Source organism: Chinchilla lanigera, unplaced genomic scaffold (genome assembly GCF_000276665.1).
Source record: "Chinchilla lanigera isolate Chin_1 unplaced genomic scaffold, ChiLan1.0 scaffold00006, whole genome shotgun sequence".
NCBI lineage: Eukaryota > Metazoa > Chordata > Mammalia > Rodentia > Chinchillidae > Chinchilla > Chinchilla lanigera.
Window position 1 is genome coordinate 2,198,893 of NW_004955407.1, and position 10,299 is coordinate 2,209,191.

At 33.8% G+C, this 10,299-nt stretch overlaps 1 pseudogene; it reads left to right on the forward strand.

Moving 5' to 3' along the window:
* The first annotated feature begins 355 nt into the window (after nucleotides 1-355).
* LOC102030387 lies at nucleotides 356-5,516 on the forward strand (annotated as a pseudogene).
* The last annotated feature ends 4,783 nt before the right edge of the window (nucleotides 5,517-10,299 follow it).

Here is a 10,299-nt window from a genome sequence, read left to right on the forward strand (position 1 = left end):
ACACAGACAAACCAAAGTCTACAACCCACTTTTTGGGTTCATTCTGGGCATTATATATTCTTAAGCTTTAGACCATATACCTACATGTGCACACCATCATAATGCAATGTGAAATACTTTTATCACTCTAAGTATCCTCTGTTTTCTGGCTAGGGATCCTTCTCCACCATCCTCTAACCACTTCTGAAAACCATTGGATGTTTTATTGTCCTTGTAGATTTCACATTCCCAGAAAGTCATAGAGTTGGAATTATTGTGTTGCTGTATTTGTTAGAGTTGTCTAAAGGAACAGTATAAGTAGAAAATACAAACAATTACGCAGGGGGATTCTTTAGGTAGGCCAACAGAGTGACAGATGGAGAGCCCACAGTGGCCATATGTGTTCATAGAATGGGAAGATACAGGAGCTATTCAGCCCAAGATGATGGACAAGAAGGATCAAGGATGCAACATGAAGCCAAGACCAAAAGCCTGGAAATTCACTGTAGTGTCACCTGCATAAGTCTGTGCTGGAAGCCTGAAAAAATAGAGACCAATATCCAGGGAGATAGAAATCCCGAAGCTCTTCCAAACATATGATCATAAGCATTTCTGTATGCATATTGTCATTTCTGATCTTGTATGGTGAGATTTCTGCTCAAATCTATTGCCTATTTTTCCAGTCAGTATTTTTTTCCTTACTGTTGATGTAAAGGATTGTTTGCACACTTTGGAATACTGCTTTTCATTAGATGTGTATTGAAAAAATATTTTCTTTCAGTCTATGAGTTGTGATTTCATTTTCTTGACTGCATTTTGCACAGCAGGAGGTTTCAGTTTTAATGAAGTCAGTGTGTTCATCTATTTTTTCAACAGATTATATCTTTGTTATTAGAGCCATAATAAAAAAAAATCACCTAAGTTTTCTTGTAGGTTATCTTTTAGGAGTTTTATGGTTTTGAAGTCTATGTTTAAAACCGTGGTTCACTTTCAATTACTTTATGCGAAGCTTACAAAGTCTGTATTTACATTAATTGGTTTTGCATCCAGATGTCCAGTTTTTCCATGGTCATTTATTAGACTATCTTTGCCCCATTGTATGTCTTTTATCAATACTCAGTTGACTATACTTCTGTGAATGTATTTCTGTGATCTCTATTGCAGTCATTGATCTCTTTGTTCATTCTTTCACTAGTATCACATTATTGTGAACATTTTGAATGATACTGGCCACATTTAATTGTTAACATCTCTTTTTAGTTTATTTCAAAATCATAAGTAAGCAGATTCAGTCTCAAATTGTTTGACGAACCCTTTAAAACACCTAAAATTACCTGGGGCTCCAATTAAAATCCATATTCATTTTGAGAAGCACATTGTAGTTTTAGTACTGTGCATTGTAAATGAGCACAGGGTGATGGTGGTGCTGATGGGTCCTAGATCTCACTTTTAAAAATAAAATACAAAAATAACTCTAAGATTATTTAATCACTGACTCAAGGTAATGCTCTTTCCTAGTAGGCACATAAGCACTTTAGTAAAAATTGTAGACTCTAAAGCTTTTAATAAAATAAATAAACCATTTTGCATGATCATATGTATGTATTTCTACTGACATTTAACATGTTTGTTGTATGTTTCTTAATAGTTGAGCAAAGTTACTTTAAATTAATCACAGCTTTTATGTTGGAAGTCATTTTGGTCAAATGATGTGCTCTTTGATTTAAAGCAGTTCTTTATTAAGCTTATTAAAATTTTATGTGTATAAAAATTACCATCATTATTGATCTACGCCCTGGGATATTCTGATAAAGCAAGCCAACCACATTTTCTACTTGATAGTGTATATAATAATTTTTTGGTTTCATAAAAATTTCTATCATTCTCCTGAATTTCATAGATCTAGGAAGACATTTCAAGAATATATAAAATTTATTGAAGCAAACACTGAAAGAAAACAGCCACAACACAAAACTAGAGAAAAAGAAAAAATCTTAGAAAATGGATTAGGGGGCTAAAGGTCAAGTTTCTAATTTTAACTGGAAAAATCATAGAAAATTAAATTGGTAAAACTGTATAGAAATTTTACTAACTTATTTTCTTGCATCTGATTGCTTTACATTGTATTTTCAAGAAAGATCATTTTCAATTTGACCTCCATTAAGTCTCAAAATGTCCACTTGTTTTCAGTGCCATTATTGCTTTTTCTACCGAGACTTCATTTTTTTCATGCCCTCCATTTTTTGTAAGTGTTCCATTATTGTATACCTGTAAAGTGTCATTAAGTAAAGAGGAATTGGAGAAGATTGATTTCACTGCACATTAACAATTACTTGACTAAGGAAAACTACATTTAATGTAGATGTTTTCATGTGGCTGTTATCAAATGGTTGGTAGATATGCTTCCCTCTGTCAGAATGATTAAACTTGCTACTTCTTAAAACAGATGTCAAAATGAGCTGTTCAAATCAAAGAACTGTCAGAAATTCTAGAATGTTCTCATTATGAATATGTGACAGCTAAATGTTATTGTTTTGTTATGTGCATCAGCCTGGACAAAGACAGGGAAGAGTACTGCCCATATGGCCTGTGGCAACAGGAGAGACTAAGATCCCACTGTTGTATCCAGAAACTTACCATCTTCAGGATCTTCAGGTATCTGAAGATACATTATTCATCTGGCCACTGGCACATGATGGTGAAGTCATTATGTTGAGAACTAATGGTCCTAGAATTTCTCAAAGAGAGAGTTGGGCGTACAGTCCCTCAGTTTAGTGCTTTTTCTTACCCTATTCTCATTTTTGCAGTTCTGAGAGCTTATAATGTGGGAGAATCAACATATTTCTTACTGTTGTGACCTTCTGCCCATTCTCCATGCTTCTCTAGTCTGGAAAAAATCTTTCCTTTTTTCCTTATCTATACCCATCAGGTACACCTGAGTTCTGTACAGTGTATAATCAATATCAACACTGCTGAAGAAATGCTAGGATCTAAACTGGTCTAGCTCAAAATTGGATATGGAAATCAAGGGAAACCAAGGGATGAGGAGTGAAAAAGAAAAAACATAACTTTATGAACATGTGACAGTATCATTTCTGTTTTGTGTAAAACCAAAAATAACACTTCCACATGAATGTGTAAGTTTCCAGGAAGCTGACAATAAAACTTAAGCATTGTGATACAATTGTATAATCTATTTTATACTTACCGGTTTTTGTGAAAAATTTTCTTGTCCAGGTCACGAGAATATTCACCTACAGTGCTTGAAGCTGTAGCATTTACCCTAAGATAAATCCTGATTATAGTTCTAACTTACTCTCAACATTTGTCACAGTACATTTCACTTTTATTGTTATGTTTTCATCCATTTAGTACACTGATAATATTTGGAAACAAAATATATCATTATATCTACAGCACTGTGTTTCTACTAGAAGCATTTTAGAAAAGGTAGCAATTCTTAATCACTGAGAATTAAATGAATGCTTGTCGTGAGTGCCATGTTTTTTTCACGCAGGAAGTGGTTACACCACACTTCTTCTGAACAGTCTAAGGCAGCCAAATGGACCTCACCTGAGCAGTAAGCGGGGGGGGGGGGGGGGGCAGGTTTCCAGTCCTTGGTGAGGAGATTAGATTTTAAAGAATTTTAATTGAGACAAATTTTTTAAAAATAGCTTCAGCAATTCTGAAAATGGTATAGTTCATAAGAAGTTGAGACTTTTCTAACATTTATTTTGATGAAAAAATCATATTTGAGAACTGTATTTGCATTGTACTAGAACAAAGATGGATTGTTTCATTATTTTTGGTCTAAAAGAGTGAATAGCGATGCCATTTGAATATGAGTTTAAATGAAAACATGTTAACATTCATATATTTACATTCTAGTGACAATATCAATTTATATGAACAGATATTAAGGGAAGTTATTTTTACCTTAGGAAAAATTAAATATAAAATAAAAACCTGGTGTGCTTGTTTGGTGCAGAACTGGTACCTGTCTTGTGAAGTGGCACCTGAGAAAACTTGGGTGCTCACTATTGCCGACGAAAAGCCCAAGGAAGGAGTCAAGACTCAGAGCAACAAGCATCTTCACTTGAAGGTGCAGGGTAGGATGGTCCTGTGGTGCAGTTAATAGGCAGACACCACTTAGTGAACTAATGAAAGCCTACTGTGAACAGCAGGGTTTTTCAATGAGACAGATCAGGTTCCAATTTGATGGGCAGCCAATCAATGAAGCAGACACACCTGCACAGTCTGAAGTGGAGGACGATGGTGCAACTGGTATGTTCCAGCAGCAGACAGGAGGGGTCCGGGAAAACGGAACCTGCCGCAACCCTACTCCAGAATTCTGTCCTGTGGACCAAGAATGCATTCTTAATCAGAAAACTGCAATTTGGTTCCACCACATCCTGACTACTACCGTATAGCAGTCTCTGTTCTTCCATTTACCCCCTCTTCATTCCTTCGTTGTACGTAAAGTATCTGGTGTGTGTGCACACGTATGTTGCATGTTTCCTTACTATATCACCGACAATGTATTTGACTGACACCAAATGGAGGCTGGGTGGGGAAATACTGGTTCTGGGACAACAACCCCTTCTCCATTAGTGGCCTGTGCATCAGCTCTCACCTTTCTATTCCAGGAAGTTATTTTGCTCTCACAAATCTAACAGAAAAGAAAACAACAAAAAACTTTGCATGCCGAATTTGATTAGAGAACTGCAGTGTTTTTCATTTACGATTTTAAAGCTGACAATTTTATAACTTTTTTATGTGTAGCTGTTACACAAACAGCTGAAAATTACTCTTAAAAAAGAATTTTAAATAGTTTTCTCTTTTAATGAAGTGTCTTCTTGTTTAAATAAACTTATTGTTTAAAATGAAAAAAATATAAGATAATAAAAACTTGATTATTGGCCTTCGGTACAGAGTGTGATCTTTTGAAAACTAAGTTTAGGCTTATTTTTTTTTCCTTAATTTTAAATTCCTTTAACAAAAGCCTTGCAAATAGTCAAAAAAATGTCTACTGGTGGTTTCACTAGAAAAGGGCTTTTTGAATCATATTAGTAAATTTCAGTATTTTAAATTTTATTTTTAAAATATAAAATCTAATATTTAAAATATGTGCCAAAATTTCACCACATGTATTTTTATAAACTCTACAAACTGATCTGAGTCATTCTCAATAATATTAACTGATGTTTTAAAAGGCCAAAACAATTAAATAGTCTATTATGTAAAATTAAATTATTTCTTGAATGTAGACAACATTTTATCGGTTTACAGAAGTCAGGAATGATAAAATTGTTCAATTAAACTACGAAATCCGTGTTAATATTAGATACACAGATCAAATATAGAAATACTTGTACACTTATATGTCTAAAATGCAGGTGAGGTCAGCTTTGGTGAGGTCACTTGGTGACGAAGTTAAGGTTATGGAACAAACAATACTATTCCGAAGGAAAAGGCTCACTGTTCTCGTAGCCCCGCGCAGGGAAGCGCCAGGCTCAGTGAAGCAGCAGTGTGAGTGATGACAAAAACGTGGAAAGGGAGTTCATTGTAGCTTTTGTGAGAAGAAAAGATAAGGCAAGGCGGGAAAACCAGATTGCCCAGTGTTAAATAAATAATTGTTAAATAAATTATTTATTTATTTATTTATAAGTGTTAAATAAATAATTTGTAAAATAAACCAATTGCCCAGTGTTAAATAAATCTGGGGCTTTGCTGTACAGAAGCAGTCTGAGATTCTCCAATTGCTGGCCTGGATTGTAAGGAAGCAGGAAGGTGTTGTTTCAGCCGTGAAAGCTAAATAAAGGCGGCAGCTCACCAGCATGGGACTTGGACTGTTTGGTTCGCGTGTATTTCCACAAGAGTTGTCTGGTGCTTGTAGGCACTAAGTATCTCTGCAAGGAGCAATATTTCCCAGATTATGATATATGTGATTACTATGTAAGTACAGGTGATCTTAAAGTTAACTAACTCATATATGAGGTATGGTAATAAAATCAAATAATGCATATAGATCACATGACACATACATATATTATGTTGTATGGATTTAGTCATATATAACGTTCCCTTAAACATTCACAGAATGCACAATTATGCTTTTGAAGACCGATGGCTTCCTTACATTTGCCTTTTATTCACATGTACTGTGTGCCAGTTTCCATCACTATGACAAAGTATCTAATTTAAAAATCCAGTTAAAAAATAAAGTCTTACATCGGCTCAAGGTATCGAAGATTTCAGTCGTAATCACTTGCCTCTAGCGGTGGGGCTGTGGTGGTGCAATGCGCCTCAGCAAAGACATGTGGCAGAGGAGACCTCTCAGTTCATGGTGCCCAGGCAGCAAAGAGAGAAAATGGAAAGATTCAGAGTCACAAACTCCGCGCAAAGGGAACTTCTGCAGATATTCAACTTCTGGTGCCACTTCTTAGGGTTAAGGGCCTCCCAAGAGTGACATGAGTAAGGGTCTTAGCCTTTAAAGCATGAGCCTTTGGGGGATCATTTAAGATCTAAACTAAAGCATATATTTTAAAACATTTTAAAATTACTTTTTACCTTGATATAAATGTATATATGTAATATATATTTAAATTTAACTTGTTCATATATTTTGAAGTATAAATATTGTGAAATAACAAAATCTATCTAATTAGCCTATGTATTAGCTCATATAATTTTTCTGATGAGAACATGATTAATCCAATTTTATCTGTTTTATATGGAATTGAGTCTATTAGGGATAACTGACTCAGAACGTGAGTTGTCACTACAGAATTACTTTTATTAAGTGAGAAAAAAATATAAAATGATGATTGGATATGAGTACTAGGTATATAATATTTGCTATTTAAGTAGGTAGTATTTAACTTTTTACTCACTAGCAGGCATTTAAGAGTCTTGAAAAAGTTCTGAAACAGGTGAATTTGCATACACATACTACTGATATTTCAAAAATTCAGGAAACCATTTTGCTATTAAATTGAAATGAGAGTTTTGGTTACAAGGCACTCTGTATTATCCACCTGCTTCCTCTTAGTTCCTAAATCAATAGGAAACACTAGGCTTTATTAACGAAAGTTGAAATAATAATATAGTTCTACCTGAGAGCTCAGGTATATTTCTAAGTATAGTCTTATCAATAAAACATTGAGATATTCTTCTGCTTTCTAAAACGGAAGATTCCAAGTTCTAATTAGGATGATTGTGAATCAATTAGTGATTCAAAGTCTCTGTGTATGCATACATTAATTTCCACTTTTAAACTTTAATTTTCAGTAAATCAATCTTCAATATTTATGAAGACTTTCAATTTTATTAATTTTATTGTAATGTAAATACAGGAGAAAGGTATAATATATTTTCAAAAGGTGAACTTATTATTTAAAAATATTAGTTGTCCCTACTCTTGCTTAAATTGATTTTTCAAACATTTCTTCCACAAATTTGACTGCTTGTTATGCACTGTAACATAGTCAGGCATTTGTGTATAAACATTAAAAGAATGAGGCCTAAAGCCTATGTATGGCAATTGACAGTAAAAAATTACACATATTAACTGAAAATAATAAAGTAAATTTCAGTGCACACATATAAAACTGTTATTGTGCTGAGGTTCCGAACATTTTTCACATTCATTTTGTAAAAGCTAACTTAAAGGAAATAGGGGCACTGCTACTTCCTCTGTCAACTTTGTTATTGCTCCTCTAGGACAGGGAAAATAGTTTTAAATCATGTGCTGTCTGACCTATGACATCATGTGACAGTGTGCTGAAAGAAGAGTGCAGCTCTTCTGTGGTGGAGAATGGAGTGACCCACACTGATAGAAAACCTTGGTTTCAGTGTGGTCCACAATGGTTCGAGGCCCCCATGAATTTTTCATTCATTCATATCAAAAGTACAACACAAGGCTACTTCCATCCCTCTACTGAATAAGAGGCTTGGATGTTACCATTCTGTCCTGACAATCAGAAAAAGAAAACTGAACAGAGTGTACAAGCTCTACCTGTTATTAGGTTGATAAGTGCAAGACAATGAAAACACAGGGTGACAAATTTGTCCCCAGCAAGCTTAGAGAGCCAGGTGAATACAGACAATCATGGTTAGCTACTTTACAGTCCTATGGATGTGGCCCAATGTCAGGGTAAGACACTGTGAATTGAAACTGAAGAATTTTTGGAATTTGAGTGTAATTCAGAGAATTAAAATGTGCAATGAGACCTAGCTACCATACTTTTGTTATTTTTTCCTAAAGAAGGCTCCTCTTGTTCTTACAGTAAATATGAGAGAAATTCTCTTATAGATCTGAAAGGTATAAAACAAAAAAGAATTATTTTGACCAGTTTTTTCTGTTCCCAGCAAAGTTTTCTCTCAGCATAAATTATTTTATAAAAAACTTCACTGCTTGGGTTTTATCAGAGCTTAACTGACGTTGGATAAACAAAATATACTGTACCTCCCTCCAACCTTCCACACGAAAAAAGAAAATTATCAAACCTTGGCTTTAATTTTATTGTCACCATTTTATTTCATCTCATGGGTCTGTGGTGGTGGTTAAGGACTTATTAAATGTAAAGACAAGGTACATAGCTTCCCAAAAGGTGGAAAGAAATATAAGACTATAAAATGTTTGCTCTACTCAACACTTTGTTGAGACATTGGCAAAGGCTTATTTTCAGTAGTCTGCATATTAAAAGGAAAAAAAACATAGTTTGGAAGACGGAGTCAGACTTTGGAAATAAAAGAGATATTGATATGTTTAGAAAAACAATGTAAGTCACTTATGACTAATGTGCTAAAGTAAAGTAAATAATACACAAAAATAGGTCATCATTGAAAAAAGCAATGAGTATGCTAAGACACAACAAATGAGAAATATGCGACATTGTAAAATTCCTTTTCATTGTAAAGTAGTAGTTAAAGAATTCAGGTTACGTGGATCTTTGTATTTAATATGTCTCCCTCCTTGTATAGAATTTCTGTTGAATTTGATTGAGAGCCCTGGCCATAAGCCTAAATCTTGATGAAATGTTACCAGGATCAAAAATTGAGAAATTTATAAGCTCTTTAAGGTATTTTCTGATACAATTAAGATTGAAAAGAGCAGTAAAACAGAAAATCTGTGTTCTCCAGAAGTGCAGGATGCATTCTTTGACATCAGTCATTATAAGCAGATATTAGTGATTCCCAAAATAAATTTTAAAGACAAAATAAAAATCACTGTAAGATATAATTTTATTGAGCTTGACTTCATAAAAGTGTCTTTTTAATGGTTGGAGACATAGTGAATAAGCGGTAGTCTTAAGAAAAAAAAGAAATATGAGACACTGAAAAGCAGTGTGACAGAAACAGGGTTCCTATGGTCTTACCGAGAGACTGGACATCGGTGAGGAGAGAAATGTTTAAGCTTAGGATATTTCAGTATTAACTCCCAGGGTGACAAACAAACAGAAAGTAGACTAGAAAACATAATTTCAAATAAAATATCAAAGCTATTCAGTGAAGCAGTCACAAAAGTTTTGAATGTGCATAATGTGAAAAAGAAAATGAGAAGCATAAGCAAAATAATAACCAACAAAGACTCAAAATTTCCCCCAATTAATATTGACTTCATGCCACAGCATCAGGAAGCTTAGAAAATGGCAAGGAGGATAAGTGCCAGGGAAAACCATGCCCAGAAATACCACTTTCAAGCCACAGAAAACCAAAATAAATACCAGTCAGAATAAAAATGCAGAGGAACAAACAGGAAAAATCATAACCAACTACTTAAAAACTAGTCAAAAAATAGTTGACAAAAATTTTTAGTTGTTTCTAGTATAAAAAGACCTAGAATTCTGTACCATGAAAAATTATCCTTCAAAAATAAAGGAGAATTATAGACTTTCTAAGAGAAAAAGATATTGAAGCGTTTTCATTAAGAGATCTACCTTAAATTTCAAATAAGTTCTTTCGATAGAAGAAAATAATGCATGTCAGAAACTCACATTGACATAAAAATGTAACAGCACTGGAGAAAAAAAGTGAATATAAAACTATATTATATTATTGCTATATAATATTATTGCTATATTATTGCTGTACTTTCTTACTAGTAGATCTAACAGACAATTTATTTAATATACTACCAACAATTCACTTAATTATACATGTTAAGTATGTATATGTTAGTCTATGCATTCTGGAAAGGGTATTTTGGGTTAATTTTAAATGTATACTGCAAACACTAAGCAACTAAAAATGATACAGAAATTACAGCTATTATGCTGAGAGATAAAGTGGAAAAAATAAGAAATTCTATACAGACAC